Source organism: Fundulus heteroclitus, chromosome 24 (assembly GCF_011125445.2).
Source record: "Fundulus heteroclitus isolate FHET01 chromosome 24, MU-UCD_Fhet_4.1, whole genome shotgun sequence".
In the NCBI taxonomy this organism is placed as follows: Eukaryota; Metazoa; Chordata; class Actinopteri; order Cyprinodontiformes; family Fundulidae; genus Fundulus; species Fundulus heteroclitus.
Genome location: NC_046384.1, coordinates 9,377,192 through 9,396,813, shown reverse-complemented (window position 1 = coordinate 9,396,813; position 19,622 = coordinate 9,377,192). Strand labels below are relative to the sequence as shown.

Sequence of the window (19,622 nt, the reverse complement as noted above, 5' to 3'; positions counted from 1 at the left end):
ATCGCCTGATTTAATCACCATAACTATGGCCATATAAATAGACTATACCGCTTATAAGCCTTACATCCATTTTAATTTAATCAACCATTTCTGCTCTGAACCTATAACATTTGACCTTATTTATGTGCCTTTTATGGCCAAAAGGCACAGAAATAAGATTAAATTGCATCTTAAGCATACAAAAGCAACAACTTAACCCATAAATGCAGCTCTTGCCATTCGTATTACTGAAATCAGAGAAACACCCTGCAGAGACACTTTATTAATAAGTAAACAAAGCGTAAAACACTGAGTGGAGGCAACAGGGACCGCTCTCACCTAAGCAGTCATCCATCGTTCAGCTTATTAATGCAAAACTCGTTTTCTATTTGCTTCCATAACTTGTCCGTGTCTTTACATGCAGATATACTGCTGTCTTGGCTGGCTCTGGATTCACGGGTTTCTTAGGCTAGTCTGTAATTTACATTTAAATGAAACTCTCCGGCCATATAATGCACCGGCAAAATGCATCTCTCTTTAATCCTACAATTTTGTTTTCAAATGAGTCTGTGCTTCTCACTTTATTCAGCCAGATCATCCATTAAACAAGACATCAAAGTATCAGGTTTTGTGTCCTTCAGCCTTACATGTTTTAATGGGATTACAGGGGAAACATTACAAAAGAGTTAAATGTTTTATCAATATAATTGTCTATTAAAAACTCTGGAGGCAGAAATAGGATAGATACAGTTAAGAGAAATGGGCGTAGAGAACCTCTTCAGGGACTGAACCTTCAGGATGGATGAGGTGGATCCATCAGGCAGTATCTAACCTCAGCTCATAATGTAGCTACAGTAGGAAGTGTGCCTGCCCGCTTCCATGAAAGCGTGATAATACGGGTTATCCTTCACCGTTTGGATCACTCGGCCTCTGATGTTTTATGGGATGCTGCAGAGCGTGACCTGTGTGAAGGTATGTGAGATTTACCTGGGAGAGAACCAGAGGATGCTTGTGTTCAAGTGGTGAAAAAATAACCAACCTGAATAACAATGGGATCCCCTGCTATTAGGGATAAAACTCAGATAACAGTTGCTGTGGGGGGAGAAAACAGGTGGGATTCAGAGGATGAATCATCTGGCTCCCACTTTTTACGTTTTTTGCACATACATCACGGTCACTGGCTCGAACCCTTGAATCCGTTGCCCTGTGACTACACTGAGAATACATTAAAAAGTCTATGAGACGCATCCCTCACACTTCTCCCAAAAACTACACAGGGCTTTTCTTTGATGGGCTTCATGTAAACTTCAGTTTGAAAAACTCTGCTTCATCCTGGTAACCAGCAAATTTGAAACCACGTGCAATTTGGAGGTGTGTGCGCCCTTCTCCTCAGCTGAGATACCCACTCTTGGTGGGGGCCCAGCACATACAGATTCCCATCATGTCTTCAGGAGTCTGAGCTTTGCTGCTGCCAGAGAAATGGGTGGACTAGCAGGAACGGTCCCAACAGTTTAATTGGAGTACGGCCGGTTCAGTGCAGGCCTGGCAGCTTTACGTTATACGATAAACAAAGCCATGCCAGTGTGCTTGGACTACGTGTCAAGTTTATTTGTATAGCACATTTTAGCAGTAAGGCGGTTCAAAGTGCTTTACATCATGAAAACATAAAAACATCGTAAACACATAGAAACGGTCACCTGTTGTGAGACCAGGTGTATCAGGTGAAAAACATCAATTAACATCAAATATGTTGGTCGTTGTTCCTGTTATTATGGGTCAAAAGTAACTCTAAACAGGTGGGTTTTCTGTCTTGATTTAAAGGAACTCACTGTTTCCGCTGATTTTACATAGAAGCTGAATGCTGCTTCTTCGTGTTTGGTTCTGGTTCTCAACTCAACTCAACTCAAACTTTATTTATAAAGCACATTTAAAACAACCGGGGTTGACCAAAGTGCTGTACAGATAAAAGACAGAAACTGAATGCTAAAACACATAAACACAATGCAAAAAGAAAAATTTAAAGCAGATAAATGTTTCAATTTAAATAAAATGTTAAAATAAAATATAATTATAATTTGCCAAATGTCCACCTAGACTTGATTAAAAGCCAGGGAAAAGAAATGTGTTTTTAGAGAGGATTTAAAAAACTCCAAGGAGCCTGACGATCGAATATGCCAAGGCAAGTTATTCCACAGTCTCGGTGCCGCTGCCATGAAGGCGCGGTCACCTTTGGTTTTAAGTCTGGTTTTAGGCATGGCCAGTAGCAACTGATTAGAGGATCTCAGTGTTCTGGCCGGGACATGGATTTTGAGAAGCTCGGTCAAATACTGGGGGGCTAGACCATTAGGAGCTTTAAAAACAAACAATTAAATTTTATTGTTCTGGGATAAGTTGCCAAAACAAGCCTTCCCCAATCCTATCACAGACGTGTTGCTGATACTAAAGTTGTCAAAATGACCCATATGTTGATACTATCAAGACAGAAAAACTCAAGCTTGATATAAAAAGAGCTTTTTTTCATCTCCTCTAAAGTTGGCACACAATGTTGCACAGCAGGGCTGCAGACATCCGACGCTCAGCCCCTCCCCTCCTATGTAGCCACTTACCTGAACAATGATGGCTGATCATGAAAACATTGAGCAGAAAGCTTAAAACTTGTGCAACATGGAGTGTAGCAGAGCCTCTATGACTTTCTTTAGTTGTGAAGCCAAAAGAAAAAGTGTCTGTTAGAGTTTTACCTATGAGACGGAACAGCAGGATGTTGATGAGCTCTACCTGAAGCAGTAAAAAGGAGTAGTGGCTACAAAGCTGAGCAGAAAAACTTTAAAAAATAAGGTGTGGACACATTTACATGTGGGAAAAATATATGTATAGTACATTTTATTGATTCTATATCATATAGATATTATTAAGACACAAAGAAGAAGATACATTACAACCTCAAGAAGTAAAATGGCTACAAAATTTCACCTCTAAGACTTTGAAAAAGTCCACCGAGCTCCGTTTTGTATCAATTAACTCGCTTCTAGGAGATTGAATGTAAAGCAATGAAAAATAAAGGCTTGCAAATTACCACTGGTCTGAAGGGGAAAGTTGAGTAAATTAGCTGCACTCAGCGCATGATTTACAATTAAACTTGGTCCAAACACTTGAAGATTGCCTTTTCTTTGTTATCTAATGAGTTTTAATTGGAAAACTCTGAGTGGTTTGTGTTGTACATTTTTTGCTGCATGTCTTGCCTTTTCCACTTTTAACTTCACTCCTTTTTTTTCTGCTCCAGTTAACTTTAGGGGGGCATTGAAAACATAAACCTAAATCTTTTTCTGCTGTTGTTATTGCTGTTCAATCTTGACAAGGATATTTTTTTTTTTTTTTGGGTGGAGCTACAGTCTGATAGATTTTATGATTTTGATCTAGGCCTCTGTGATTTTGTTCATTGCAGTAGAAGTGGTGAAAAAGACCTGTTTGGGAAAGTTTGTTCTTTTATTCAGGTGAATCGTTTACTGAACAGCAGTTTATAATTTGTTTGCTTTGCAGCATTGAATTAAACCGAATCAAACCATGTTTAGTCTGAATAAAGTTAATCTAATGGCATTGGTGATCGAGGGATGAATTGTATCAGATAATTTTTCCCCAACTACAGCATGTATCAAAAACTTATCGAATCATGGCCTAATATATCGAGATCTGCATCATATCGTGACGTTTTTTTACTTCAACTTTAAACAGCGTAGGTCTGTTTCTCTGAACATAAATGTTACAATGAAATTAATATATTATTAAAACCCACATTTCTGCCCTTGTTTTGTCCAAATCATATGTTAAAGAATAATTAAAGATTTTACCATCTTTATTCTACATACTAGCCTAAATATGCTAATTTAGCTTACTTAGCGGGTGCGAAACATACTTCAGGCAGTGAAGACTTGATGCACGTCGGGACAAAAAGGTCAATTTGTTGGTGAGTATATTCCAGACCTGAAAAGATAAGACTAAATTAGCATGTGTACGATGTATTAAAGGGACCAGAGGCTGCTGTGTGTTTCATTTAGTTGTATTTTAATGATTGTTTGTTTAAAGGTGACAGCTTCACTGCAAAAAGGGAATTAAAAGTAGGTAAAATTTTCTTGAAATGAGTGGATTTATTTTTGAGCATGTTTAAATAATCTGCCAATGGAATAATATTTTCAAAATAGGAACAACTCATCCCCATCATCTTTTTTTCCAAGTGCAGTATATCGAATTATCTTTTTTTAGGGGTAAAAATACTCATTCCATTGGCAAATAATCTTATTTACCTGCTCAAATCAAGGACAAAAACACTAATTTCAAGAAATCTTTACTTATTTTTAGTTCCCTTTTTGCAGTATTGAAAGTCTTTTTTTGCCACTCAATTTTATACATCTTAGGTTTTTTACTCAACTTTTAAAGGTACATGAGATCATCTCTGTTTTTTGTTCTTTTGTGAATAAAAATGTCGGCTAATTAGCATTTTCTACATTTGCACATTTTCTACTCATGTAGTCTAAATCTTGCTCAGAGAAATCTACTGAAAAACCATAACAGCTCTTTTCGTTTGATTAAGGGTCATAATCTCATTTTTTATAAACATCAAATTGCTTAAATGAGGAAAAAAAACCCAGTCAGTGAAAATAGGGTGAAAAAGTTAATTTACAGAGAACCGATGATCATTTAAATAAACCACTAGTGAAATTTGAGAACCTTTAAATCTCTTGAGTAGTAAAAGAAAATAAATGGTAAGCGATTCTTAATTACATGTACACAAAATAGTTTGTTCGGAGGCACCAATTGGAAAGTAGACTGGGACAAAAAAAGACAAAAAATTGTCTAAAAGTGAAACGAGCGCTTTGCTTTTTGTTTACTTTAAATATTTTCTATTCTGGTAACGTTTGTTTCTGCTTTTTTAATTTTTTGGATTAAATGTTTTTGGTTCTGCTGTGTTTGTGTAAATTATCTTGGGCAATATTAGATTCCTTGGCGTGGGGAGCCTAATGCAGATTACACATTATTTCCGCTGCTTATGGTGCAGTTATTTCACATTAGCGTAGCCGCTCTGAAGTGCGAGGCAGAGCTGCTCTTTTTTTTTTTTTTAAATGAGTTTCTCGAAGTTCATTAATCCCATGGACCCAAATACACTCTCGTCCCTACAAATGTCTGTCTGGCTGCTTGTAATGACCTGCATATCTGTGGCACTGGCCTCCACTGTCATGCCAAGGGAGGAGATCTTTTCTTTATCTTCTATATTCCTAAAACGAATTAATGCGTGGAAATAAAAGACAAGCGATTCTGCAGCGATTCCTGGTGTTTGTCCAGAACGTGCTGTTTGTGATGCCGTTCTTTGGCAGCAATCTCTCTGACTTCCCTGGGAAAACTTAAAGCCTCTTCCCCGCTCCAAAGTTTAACATGCGCGGCGTTTGTTTTTATAATTCATGGTGTGTTTGTCATGACAAACGTGTACACACAGATAAACAAATAGAGCCAAACTCGGGCCAAACTCATTTAGCTTAAGCCAGTTTTATTCATTTTTTCATCGCCTGTGAGTGAAATTCAAAGCAGTGATGTCAGATAAAAACCAGAGAATCTACAAAGAGTTTGTTTTATTAATTAAAAATGGATTCTTCCTATTTAGTGTCAATCAAGCTTTCTTTTTAAAAGAAGGATGGGTGCAAAAGCTGACACTGAGCGCTTGTGACTGTGACACTTTCGCTAACTGATATATAAGCGAAAGATTCACATCTGAAGACGATTTTTGATCTCTGTGACAGTCTCTGACTTCACACAGAAGTAAAAGACGGTTATTTGTTTATTTCTGGTAAACAGGCAGTCGTTTCAGGAAAAGATTGGCATTAGAGTGCATACAGGCAAACATGAAGCTCCCTAAATTTATTGTGAAGACACTTTAAGATTAGAGTGAATACGTATCTCACTGTTTTGACTCGTTTTGGTTCTGCCATAATGGTGTTTTTGACTGTCACCTGTATGGACTTTTAAAAAGGTGCATTTTGCAAGTTCCAGGATTTTTGCTGACGTTGAAATAACAACAGTGTTGTGCAAGAGAAAGAAGAGAAAGAAAAGTTTGTTTTTTTGGGGGGGTTTCTTTAGCAGCGTAATGTCTTCTGAGGTAAGAAAGTTAGAAATATTATTTTGTTATATAAAATTATACAGAAATAATATTTTATTTTGAACGGAGATGTTTCATATTGAGTCATAGTAATTATTTTAGGGGAAAAACATAGCTACCCTTTTTGCCTTTACACTTCTGCAGTCAGTCTGTAACCCCACTATCGCTGCAGGCAGGTCTAAGCTTCATAGTGGGGTTCGCAGCCAGAACGAGGAAGCAGCAGCTGTCTGTGAGACTGAAGTGGAAAGGGAATCACGGCTCCCTTAGGTCACCAATAACACAGAAAAAAGACGAGCGAGACAGCGAATGAACGTCTTAGTAGAAAGAAATACTACTCAAATAATGTGTTTGAGAGACTTTTTTCATGTGATCATCCTGAGGAGCGGAAGAGCCGGCAACACAGTCTTGCACATGCGCAGTTATTCAAAAGAGACTTAGGCGCTTCTTACCTACATTTCCGTAAAAATCGTCCACTCCACCATTAATGCTACGCCACTAAAAGTAACTTATTGTTACCATGTTGCCACACTATTATTGCCGTTTGCTTAGCTTAGTGCTAGTCAAGAAATGTTCTACAATTATACAACCCACACCAGCAGCATCTGCTCTGTGGCTCACAGTCCAATTTGCTGAACCTTTTTGAACTTTACGTAATTTTCAGACCATAAGGCGCACCGCGAATAAACATGTGTGTCTTTGTGCACATATAAGGTGCACTAAATATTCTTCCCAAGTGTGTAATATCACTCCTTCACGTCCACAGCTCTCTATCCGTCTCTGTCAGGAGGACAGAGTAGCTGGACTACACTGCCCTGTTTCTAACATTAGACCACAATAAACGTAACTTTTATATTGAACTTACTAGTTTTATTGTTGCTAGCTCGTACTCCGGGCTGCCTTACATGAATGCACTTCTAGTTTAGACATTACAGTCAGGCAGTCTTGTAGACAGCATAGGGGTCCGTTTACCATAATGCTCCTAATATCCATTGAATAGCGCAGCGTCTTGCTAACCAAGGTCATACTTTCACATTTTAACAGATTTTTGAGCACATTGTACCACATAAAATCGGTCAGTAATCATATCTAACATCCACCAGATTATAAGGCGCACCATCAACTTAAGAGAAACATTTAGGATTTTAAGTGTGCCTTATAGTCCAAACAATACGGTACACTATTCAGCATAAGTGATGATTCTGATAAAACTGTAGCTGAAGCCCAGAAGCCAGTAGCTCTGTTGCTACAGGTAGATATTGACGTGCATTCTCATTTAGAAAACGGGATATTTATGTAATGATTCTACCTCAGTTTTTCGCCTGATCACCTCCTGCCCACTTATCACCGTCACCTGCAACTAATTCCCTGCTCTAATTACTCCTGTCAGCCCATCCCTATATAAGCACTCCTCTTTCAGTTTGTCTTTGCTGGTTTGTCTGATCTCCAAGACTCTGCACTCCCTCAATCACCAGATGCCCAGCTTCCCTTCTGCTCCCCAGCCTGTGCACTCCTCGCCAGCCAGCCTGCTACCTCACGCCATCCCAGGTTAGTGGATCTTGCCTCCCACTCACCTCTTTACTTTGTGTTCCAGTCTTCCCTCCTGTCTCGATCCACCAGCACGTCCTGGCTTTCACCCTGACGCACCACAGCCACAGTCCTCCTTCACATCCTGGTCCCTGTACCGACGCACCACCTGTCCCACTTCGTCAGCACGTTTTGGACCCAGCTCCGGAGCTCATCAGGCTCGTTCTGTCGGTGCTCCTGCGTCCCGTCTGCGGTGGCTCTGAGGACCACCGTACCCGTCTGCCTGCTAAATCTCCACCATCTCCAGTCCTCTTCGGCCCGGTCCTGATATCCTACCTTCTTTGTGGCAATAAAGCTCCTAAATATCCGGCTCTGTGTGTGGTTTGAATTCGGACTCGGACCCCGGTCATTACAATTTAAGCCAGTTTGTACTATTTTGCTGTGCCAACTCTGTACCGTATGTTAGCTGTATTGAGTGGGATTTTTGTTTAGTAAATTAATTAAAAACAACACTACAAAAGATTTGACACAGTAAACAATGAATTAGCCTACGTAATGAAAAACTGCACACGTTTTGGCTTAAGTGTCAGAGACAAAAAAGGAAAAACTAAACATAATGTGAGAAAGAATTGACATAATAGATTCCTAACTTTTCACACGCCCAGGGTTTTAAAAGTGACGCCACAAGAATAAAAGGAAAAAGAAATAGTCACAAATTTAATAATCTGACCCTGGGCTTCTTTACAATAAATGTATGTATAAACGTACTAAAACACTGGGTTGATATGAAAGCTACAGATAATAATGGTTTTCTTTTCTAAACCTAAAAGCAAATTGTCTGTCAGTGGAAATGACATTAACTGTAACTCCAATATCGAGGCTGGATCCAACAAACTTAAAGCTACCTTGTAGCCACAGCTTGACAAGCGTGTGGGGGTGATGCGAGTTAAATGTCTCGATAAGTTTGTGAGCCTGTGATGGAGAAGAAAAAAATTTGTTTAAAAAGTTATCTGTCAATCCTGTGAGCCAGTCGTGCTGAGCTCCATGTTTGCTGGAGGGAAAATAAAACTGACACAGGTGTCAGCTTCACTCATCTTCTTCGGCATTTTTATTTTAGACGGCAAATGAAATTCCTCATTTACTGCTATTTTTAGATAGCACATATATGCACTGTATTTACTCATTTCTGTATGCAAATAAGTCCATTAAAACAGTTATGAGGGGGGAAAAAACCACTATGCGCCAGTCACAATGGCATGGAAGCATGGTGTTGTTATTCAGGTCAAAGTTTTTGGCGGGGCTATTACCTCTGCTGAGCAACAGGATGGTGGAAAAGCAAGGCGGTCCTGCACTTTCATCACTCCCTCATTTGCCAACTTATAACATTGCCGATTACGCCGTTCATTTCCATTTAAATAAAGCTCCACCATTTAAACTGGGGGGGTGAATTTAATCACAAAGCAGGGTTATCTGCAGTATTTCCACATTATTTTTTTTTTGGGGAGGGAAATGTAAATGCGGTGCTGCAGCTGCCGGCTTATTAGGTCATTATATTTTATTTACAATTCACTTTTTTTTCCTTGGGGATGCTGGAAATGAGGCCCAAGTCTGAGATCTTGAAGCTGAGACGTTGTTTTAAGGGTGAAATTGCTCTGAGCATCAGAATATGACCAAAATAAACAACTCGTGGAGCTCGACTGGTACAACAGAAACCTACTGAGACATCGTTATCAACTTAAACCCACAGGCAGGTCAAGTGCAGCCAAGGGGGTGATGGTAACTCGGGAGGAGCTACAGAGACCCACAGCTCAGGTGGGAGAATCTCCTGACAGCAATCTGTAGTTTTAAAAGAGAGGCAAGAAACCCTATAAACATTTATGTAAGTAAAACTCAATTAGCATTAAGAGTCCTGTTTGGTAAAAGACTTTAAAAGGTACCTAAAATTGCAGTGAAAGTGAAACTGGAGTTTGTGGCAGAAGGACCAAGAGTTACAATTTAACTTCCTAGATCAAAGACATGTGTCAGAATGACCCATTCAAAGTCCAGATCTAAATGACATTTAACAACTCTGCAACTCTAAATTAATCAATGCAATAACAAAGGTGCTCAAGCATCATCCATACTTGTTTTTCTAATTATTCATAAGGACACGGCACATTGTGCGTCGTTCAAAGCAACCCACTACAACGCAATAAAGGAAGAGCACAATCTGTTTAGGGGACAAGGAATCCCTATTAGAGCGGAAACGAAGGCTTCAGACCCAGGCACAATGTATCGCACCTGTTGAAGCTGATGGTTATTTATGACAAACCCAAATGCAAATCAGATTTTCGGTTGCTTTTGTCTTCTCAAAAAAACAGGTGCACTGCCTCCTGCAGCTCAAATTACTGACGAACAGAGCCAAGAAACTCCTTCTTCCTCGTTTCTCTTTCTGCTGCTGCCAGGTACATCTGTGTCAAACTTCTGCAGCTTTGTAGCCGTCGCTGTGCAGCAACATCTGTTGCATACTAATTCCTGTTGTGGGCGTCTGACATGTTCCCCGAGCCTTTAGAGTGCCACAAAGGCAACAAATTATTTAGCATTTTTATTTGAAACATTGAAGAGAGGGGAGGGGGGGAGGTCATTCGCGTCGACTCGTGGCCGATGTTGCGAGAACTCGAAAACTACGAAACTTGTTCATTTATTTTCAGCATAATCAAACTCTACAAGTGGGTAAACATCATCTGCACTTCATATAAAAGTGCACTCAGAAAATTAACAAAGGCACATGTTTGTTTGGCTGAACAGAAATAAGCTTGCATAAATTAACTGAATCGAGTTCAACCACTGGGAATTCAGAAAATTAACCCAAGCTTGTAATTAGTTGAAAATAAAGGAACAACCTCACAAATCAGGTAAGGAAACTTTGTGTTTAACAGTAAAACCTGTATAACATTAAAAAAAACTGAGCTGAATCAGACCAAACTTTAATAATTACGGTTTAGATGGAAATGATGATGCTCTAGTAGGACCCCCATTGGTTTTCTAAGGTATTGCACCTTTAAATTCCTGCTAAGGCTGCTCCATCTCAACGGTACGCTACCTTTAAATTGTAAACTTTCACAATAAGGGAGACAGGGTTTCCCAAATCCCGTTTGTTATTTAGAACAAGCGCTAAGGTGAAACAGTATCTGGCCCTCATTAATTCATTGTCTAACACAAATAGCGAATCAGCCAATTAAATGGCATTAACTCTAAGCATATAGGTCTCTGGACTAGATGAAGAATAACTGCTGAAGTTCAAGCCAAAGATTAACAAAGGTAATAAAGTGGATTAAAGTGCCTTTAAGTGCCACTCTCGTCAGGTAAGAACAGGAAAAAAGGTCACAACAAGCACAGGAAGAGCAGGTCCATCCCCTTTTGACCACAGAGGATCCATCTTCTTATGCCTACTTCTAGCAAGACGATGATAATGTTCCAGAGCCCAAATAATTAGGTTGAACTATTGCTTAAAAAAACTGTTTTCTAATACCCGTCATTGGCTTTGGGAGTTTGAAGGTCCAGTTTTAGTTCATCCTTAAAGGGCAACTCTCCCCAAATCAACATTTTTTTAAAAATAAACAGTTAAAATGGTTGTCTTATTTTACTGTCTATATATCTTGGTCATCATTTTGACAAATTAGTGCATATTTGTTGAAATCCTGCTTTAGTGTCTAAAACCGTCAGTGTGGCGCCCTCCTTGGGTTAAATGGTGGTCTTGCATTGAATTTAGAATCCATATTGCTCCATATTGAGAAAATGACATCATTGGTCTTGCAGCTCTGGTCAGAGCTACCTGTATGGCAATACTTTTTACATTTAATCAGTAAGTTTAACTATCCGGAATTACCATTATAGATATTTATGACATCATTTTAACTAGTTTTAATGTCACTGTGACAAGTATGAATTTTGATTTAAGATATAGCTAATGTCATTCTGACTAGTCAAAGCTAAATTACAGATATCTATGATGACAAACAACACATGAATGGCAAACTAGTTTGAATCTTACCAGGCAAAACTGAATTACGGATATCTGTAATTAGAGTTTTGACTAGTCAAAATCTAATTACAGATATTTTGAATAAGATTTTTAACTAGGCAAAATTACATTGCAGATATTAGTTACTAATATCCAGTCTAGTGATTAAATATCAATCGTTTTGCCATAGGGCTGTCTCACAGGAAGACAGCTGCTGCCTCGTCCTGAAACCCGCCTCCACTGCCTCGGCAGCACCAGCTTCTGGCATTGCTGAGTCAGCGTCTTGAGCCAGTGGCTCAAACTGATAAGGATCTGGTCCGCTGGGCAACATAAAGACTTCCTCAACGTCCGAAGACGAGGCGGTGAAAATCCTCCACCTTAAAAGACCGAACGGTCACGTAACTACCGTCACTATGCTCTCTCTCCATGATTCTTATGGCAAATCAAGCTAGCTGCTGATGCTTTCCCCCATCCTGAACACAGCCTCCTCCCCTTCCTTTCCTGCGTATCCCCTCCCACTTTGATGGAGTTTTTCAAATTTGTCTGGGGATGGAGGTGAGTTACACTTTCATAAAACTAGCCCATAGGAGTACCCTGCCTCCACCTTACAGCTGTCTGGGTCAAAGTGGAGCTCTGTGCCTGTTACCGATCCAACCATTTGGCTCCTCAAGGGTCACTCTCATCTCCTCAGTCCATAAAATATTTATAAGATCTGTCTTCAGATATTTCTTGGTCAGTGGTTGTCAGGTTTCAGCCTTCCTTACCTTGGCCCATATCTCTGAGGGCTGAACACCGGGAACTTCTACAGTTCTGCAATACCACAACACAGGTTCCCGGTAGCTTCACACTTGATCTTCTTCAAATCTTTGGCATTTCATTTCTGTAATTTTTTTTTTTTGGACCTTGTTCACTATTTGCAACAAAACGTTTTCTCGTTCTGTGTTCAAGACCCAATATCTTTGTCATTTTAACAATGCTGTATCTCTCTGAACGATTATTTCCCATTGTTTGACTTTTCAGAGTCAGGATAATCTCTTTTTTGCCCGAGGAATGACAGCTGCTTGATAAGTAGGTAATCCCTTATATAGGTATTGATCTCTTAGGCCACACCTTCACCCGTTACACAACTTCACATCACCTGAGCTGCTTAAATCCAAAAAGCATTCAAGATTACACAAGTCGAAGTTGGAAAAAAACTTAGATCTTTCTTGGAAAACATGTACATGCCAAATAATATTGATATGGTTTGAATGAAATTCCACATCTGGTTAAAACCAAAGAAACAAATTATGTCAGGATTGTAACTGTTCAAAAAAAGGTCCAATTATTTGATGTAACGTAAGAGGTCAAGTAGAGTAAGGTTTATTCTTTTTGCTTCATCACATACACCTTCAAGAGGAAGAGGGGATTTAATGGAGTCGAAGAAACTTGAAAGCACAGCCTGAGTCAACACTAGATGAGACAATAGATACAAAAACATTATTTACAGTGAAGACCAAAAAAACTATCTGTATCTGCAGAGGATTTACTGACCCTTTGAAATCCCCGTGTGAAGGAACTACAAGTTCCAAAGTATTTTCTTGAACTCACACCAGGTTCTGAATCTTGGTTGTTGAAGCATTGAATAAATAAAAGAACACAGAGGGTAGCACTGCGTTTAATATTTAATGGGCCACAAAACTGCGTGAAGCAAAAGATCTTTTTTTTCTCAGCATGCTGTCGGCAGAGGATGCATATGCAGCGGCCCGCCAGCAGCTCTGACTCGTTCAGATGCCAAAGGAAGAAAGGCTGCAGCATGGATTGCTCAATCCAAGGCCCCGTTCATGTCCACCGCTAACGCACAGTAGTGAGAAAATGAGTTTCCATTTTCCTTGTTTCAGATCATCAAACAAATTTAAATATTTGACAAAGAAAATTCAAGTAAACACATAAATCCAGGCCTGACTACTGCCACACCTGTTCTCAATCTAGAAGGCACGGAAATAGGACCAGACATCATGCCTCAGTATACGAAATCCAGGAAAGTATGGGAAATAAAGGAACTAAGATCAGGCTGGAAAAGGTTAAAAACACATTTTTCTAAGCTCTGGGACTGCAGCGAACCTCAGCGAGAGCCATTATCCACATGTGGAGACAACATGGAACAGCGGCGAACCTTCCCAGGAGTGGCAGGTCAACCAAAAAGTTCCCCCAAGATCATCCCAGGATCTGGAGGGCTTGCTGTGGTAAACAGATGAATTCTGCTCTCTGCCAAAACATCCTGAAGGAGAATGTCCGACAGTCTGTCCGTGAACCTAAACAAAAGTTCCAAAAAAAGTAAAAAAACAAAGCAACAGGACTTGTTTTCCGTAGTTTCCAGTTGCTTTGTTTTTTCCTTTTTTTGGAATGACCATGACCTGGATGACTGAGAATCTTCACCAGCATACTAAACAAAAGTTCACTTGGTTTCTGCAGCAGAGCAATGACCCAAAACACACCTGCTAGTCCACCCCTCGAAGGCTTAAGAATAACCAAAAGAAAACTTTGGAGTGGCCTTGTCAAACTCCTGACCTGGATCTGATTTTGATTCTGTGGCAGGACCTTAAAAGAGGTGGTTTATGGTTTAAAAAAACCATTAAGAGTTGGCCAAAACCCAACCACAGCGCTGTTGAGGACTTATCAGTTATCAGGAAAACATTTGATTAAATTTTTTGCTGCTGAGGGGGACCCAACAACTTATGAGGGAGAGGGTCAGTTACTTTTTAACACTGCTTTTTGGTTTGTGTTATTTTTGTCTAATTAGATTTGATAAATGATTTGAATGTCAGGTTTAGTGGGTTTGTTGCAGGACTAAAGTGCAGACAAGAGCTGGTAAATATCAAGGATAACAGGAACGTGGCACGGATGAAACCAGATCAGGGTAGTATCACAGATGAAGACGGAGGACCTAATTAAACTAAGGAATGGCAAGCAGAATATAAAGGTCTAACAGAACTACTAAAATAAAAAAGGACAGAAGCTAAGTAAAAAGGAACTGAATCTACCAGATACCAGAACACACTAATAAAATACATACTGAACAGAAAACTAAACTAATAACAAAAATGTGGGATCTAGTAATCAAATCCCTGCAATAATCATGTAATGCAATAATCATGTAAAAGAAATAGGAAATCACAAAAGTGGCAACCCCTTTTTCCCACTACTGTATATCCTGGGAGACATGAGATCACTAAAGCTAAATACAACAAACACGTCGCTTAGACCTCCGTCAGAGGTCGCCATGAGTAAATCTCAGTGTTTTAATGGGCACAAACCTTTCCATGCCTTTGCACTGACACTGAGCTGTTGTTTTATTCATTATTATTTCCCACGCAGTGCTTCTGTTAGGGCACACAGGTAAGCCCATCAAGGGTTTTATGGTAAGAACTGCAGCCCCGGTGAACCTTAAATGTAGTTTTGTCAACTCCTACCATGGTGCAGAACTGATGATAGTATCGCTGGCTATGGGTGGAATTGTGGAGCTGATAAAATTGGATTTATGCTTCTGGTTACACTTTAATGACATGTTTTAGAGGCATTTTATGTAAGAGACCAACATAAACTAGTGTATAACTGTGAAGTGGAAGAAAAATCCAACCACGGTAACACCAGTAACAGCTTATGGAGTACGTCTCTAACCGGCTTTCTACATCTTATGGCTATAATATTGGCCGAATATTTACAAACTCAGTCCGACTGGACGTAAATCATCTTTGAACATAAATTTTTAACTCTTGCCACAAATTTTTAATTAGATAAGGAACTGGGGTCTCATTTATAAAGCATAAAGTAGGACCTGAAATGTGCGTACGCCACTTTCCACGCAACAAAAAAGCTTGATGGGAAAATGCGCAGACCTCCAGAAAACTCTGACCCATGCGTACGCTCATTTTGGAGACGCAGAAGGTAAAGTAGTGAAATACACCCAAACTGCATCATGATTCCTCTCAGACGTTCAATTTCATATCAGACTTTAATCATAGCTCAACTTTATCATAAGCATTCAAAACCATAGTGTTATTCATGCTTGCACTGGTGACATAACCAGTGCAAGCAAATACAAAATGTCCTTATACAAAAGGTCATTCCAAAAAAAAGTAAAAAACAAAGCAACTGGACTTGTTTTCCGTAGTTGAAGACGTTTCGCTTCCTCTCCAGGAAGCTTTCTCAATTCAAAAATCTCAATTCATAGTCTTCAACTACTGAAAACAAGTCCAGTTGCTTTGTTTTTTACTTTTTTTTGGAATGACCATGACCTGGATGACTGAGAATCTTCACCAGCATATACAAAAGGACCTTTATAAGGACCTGGTGTCTCCCTGAGCGCACAGCCTCAGAGGAATTTCAACAGGAGCAGGACTTTCATCAGACAATGAAAACAGCAGTCATGTTTAATTTTTAACTACTTCTTTTAATGTGGGCAGCATCTGTGCGCGTACCTCTGATATTCTCATTTAAGAAACGCCTCTCTTTGACAAACGCCCAGAGTTTCTTTGTTTTTTCTGACCAATTTTAACACACATTAACCTTCATGATGTGCAATGCAGTGACCATTTATGTTTGAATATGGGCGTGTAGAGGGCTGAACATGAAGCGGTACCAGGTACGCAAATGTTCAGGTACAGCTGAGATCTATGAAGCCAAATTGCGTGGTTCTTTGTGTGCGCATGGTTTTATAAATCTGATTTTTTTTTTTGCTGTTCGCCATTTTCCTTTTCTTAGCATACGTATACTTTTAGTATAGATTCCACGCAAAGTTTTGGACCTGGACTTTGATCAAAACCATTTGATCGTGGCTCTGGTTGTATGTTTAGGGTTGATGTCCTGCTGGGAGGTGAACTTCTGACGTCAAGTCTCAAGTCTTTAGACTACAGTACAAGCAAGGAAGGAAGGTCACAGGAAAGGAGAAAAGAAAGGGAACAAGAGGGAAAATAAAATACATAGGGAAGAAAGAAATACTAGACGGAAAACAAAACAGGAAGGACAGGAAAGGAAGAAACCGAGACATTTCTGTAAATAAAACAAAGTTTTCCAGATTTTTATTTATCCTCTTATCCAGGCCTATCTTAGCAAGAGGCCTGATTGATTGGTTGGTTTGTAGTAGAAGCAATGCAGATAAGTGTCTGTTGTTCTTGATCTTGAAGCTTCAGACACACGGCCTTCTTGCACGATCACATGGTCAACCCTCCACAGAGCCTCTGTTGTTAATAGCTGAAACAACACGAGAGGCGAAGGCCAGACCAGCACCGCGTCCTCGTTGCAATTCTGCCAACACACTTCTCCGCCTGTCTCTCTAATGAACCTGCCGCTTATTAATCCCTATCACTAATGAGGCTATTCACAATGATAAGCTTCCCCGGCATCCGCTAATGAACACATGCTAAAGCTGCCTGGGCCTTGGCTAAGTACGCGTCAGGCTGAGCTAATTCACAGCAGCAGCACCTGCCTGTTGCTGCAGACATCTACAGCCGCCTTCTGTTGTGACCGTCCCCCCAGCAGCCACCAGAAATTACTGCTCAACATGCACAACATCAAAATGTTTGCCAGAACACGGTGAGTCCAGGGCAACACGTTACATTAGTTTAGGACACAGAGAACAAGGAGTTTCCTCTTCACATTTGCTGCTATAGTAGAGATTAAGGCATAAATACCCCTTTTTGTTTTCGTAACGACGGGTTCCTGACAGGTTTGGATTTTCCACATTTATAGACACCTTCTCCACATGAACACAATTGGACTTTTCAAGATAAAAGGAAATTAGTTGATTGGAGAATTGAACTGGACTGCGACCCTGAATGAATGTTTCCATCTTCCCTTGAGAAAAAGGAGAGAAAGACAAGATGATGGGAAGGAAGTCAGGATCACACCAAGCAAGCAGATGATTTACATTTGGTGATGAATGACCTGTGGCTGGTTGATAGTAGCAGTTTGAGGAACGCTAAGAGTTCAGGGTGAGGGACGAAAAACAAGTAAATAATTCGCAGAGCCTGATTAAGATGGATGGATGGATGGATGGATGGATGGATGGATGGACTGTCGGACGGACGGACAGACGGATGGATGGATGGACTGTCGGACGGACGGACAGACGGATGGATGGATGGACTGTCGGACGGACGGACAGATGGATGGATGGATGGATGATGGATGGATGGATGGATGGATGGATGGATGGACGGATAAAAGTGGATATATGGATGAATGGATGGATCGACAGATGAATGGATGGATGGATGGATGGATGGATAAAAGTGGATAGATGGATGGATGGATGGATGGATGGATGGACAGATGAATGGATGGAGGGATGGATGGATGGATAAAAGTGGATATATGGATGAATGGATGGATCGACAGATGAATGGATGGATGGATGGATGGATGGATGGACAGATAAATGGATGGATGGATGGATGGATGGATAAAAGTGGAAGGATGGATGGACAGATGAATGGATGGATGGATGGATGGATGGATGGATGGATGGATGGATGGATGGACTGTCGGACGGACGGACAGACGGATGGATGGATGGACTGTCGGACGGACGGACAGACGGATGGATGGATGGATTATGGATGGATGGATGGATGGATGGATGGATGGACGGATAAAAGTGGATATATGGATGAATGGATGGATCGACAGATGAATGGATGGATGGATGGACAGATGAATGGATGGAGGGATGGATGGATGGATGGATAAAAGTGGATATATGGATGAATGGATGGATCGACAGATGAATGGATGGATGGATGGATGGATGGATGGATGGATGGATGGATGGATGGACAGATGAATGGATGGATGGATGGATAAAAGTGGAAGGATGGATGGACAGATGAATGGATGGATGGATGGATGGGTAGATGCATGACCAATGAACGGACAGATGGACAGACAATTTATATTTGGATGGATGGGTGAGGGATGGACAGACAACTGATGGAAGGATGGATGGATGGATGGATGGAAAAAAGTGGATAGATGAATGGATGGACGGACAGATGGATGGATGGATAAAAGTTGATGGCTGGATGGATGGATGGATGGATGGATGGATGGATGGATGGACGGACAGATGGATGGATAAAAGTGGATAGATGAATGGATGGACGGACAGATGGATGGATGGATAAAAGTGGATGGATGGATGGATGGATGGATGGATGGATGAATGGATAAAAGTGGATGGATGGATGAATGGATAAAAGTGGATATATGGATGAATGGATGGATGGATGGATGGATGGATGGATGGATGGATGGATGGATGGATGGATGGATGGATGGATGGATGGATAAAAGTGGATATATGGATGGATGGATGGATGGACAGATGAATGGATGGATGGATGGATAAAAGTGGATATATGGATGGATGGATGGAGAATTGATTTCTCTACTGATTAGCAGTTCTTTCCACATCAACAGGACTCAAGAGGTTCCTCTGAGAGGAAGCCTGCCTGTTAAATTAGTCTCCTTACCTCAGCTCCATTCTGGGCGCTGAACAAAATGTCAACATGACCCAGGAGCAGGTTTCAGTGAATGCCTCCCATCATGCGGCCAGGACCTGACGTCAGTTCAAGGGTCTGATGTTCCTCTGCGACTGTTTTCTGTCAGAAGAAAATCCAGGAAGCCTATCATGCATCTGTGTGTTGTTTGAGATTTTAATAACAGTTCCAAAGAACCCAAAGACACCACATCCACACATTAGGATGGATGTGTTACATCTACCACACTGACAAGTTATTCTCTAAGGATGTTTAGTATGTGAATGCACATAAATACAGAACTTCATAGAACCTGGAGTCATGACACAGGAGGAACTGCTGCAGCAGTTCACAGTGTCAGAAAAGATTAAAAGCACCATCATTAGTGCTGCATTGTTAATGTGTTGAAACTGGACTAAAAACAATTAAAGTAACACGTATAAGTACATGTTTCGTT

The 19,622-nt window shown here is 40.3% G+C and overlaps 1 long non-coding RNA gene across 1 annotated transcript; it reads right to left on the bottom strand.

The window, feature by feature from the left end:
* Positions 1-394: 394 nt before the first annotated feature.
* LOC110367099 lies at positions 395-19,301 on the bottom strand. Its single transcript, XR_002427227.2, has 3 exons — positions 19,160-19,301; positions 1,019-1,071; positions 395-941 (listed from the first exon to the last, which is right to left on the bottom strand). It is a non-coding gene; the product is annotated as an uncharacterized LOC110367099 (long non-coding RNA).
* Between the last annotated feature and the right edge of the window lie 321 nt (positions 19,302-19,622).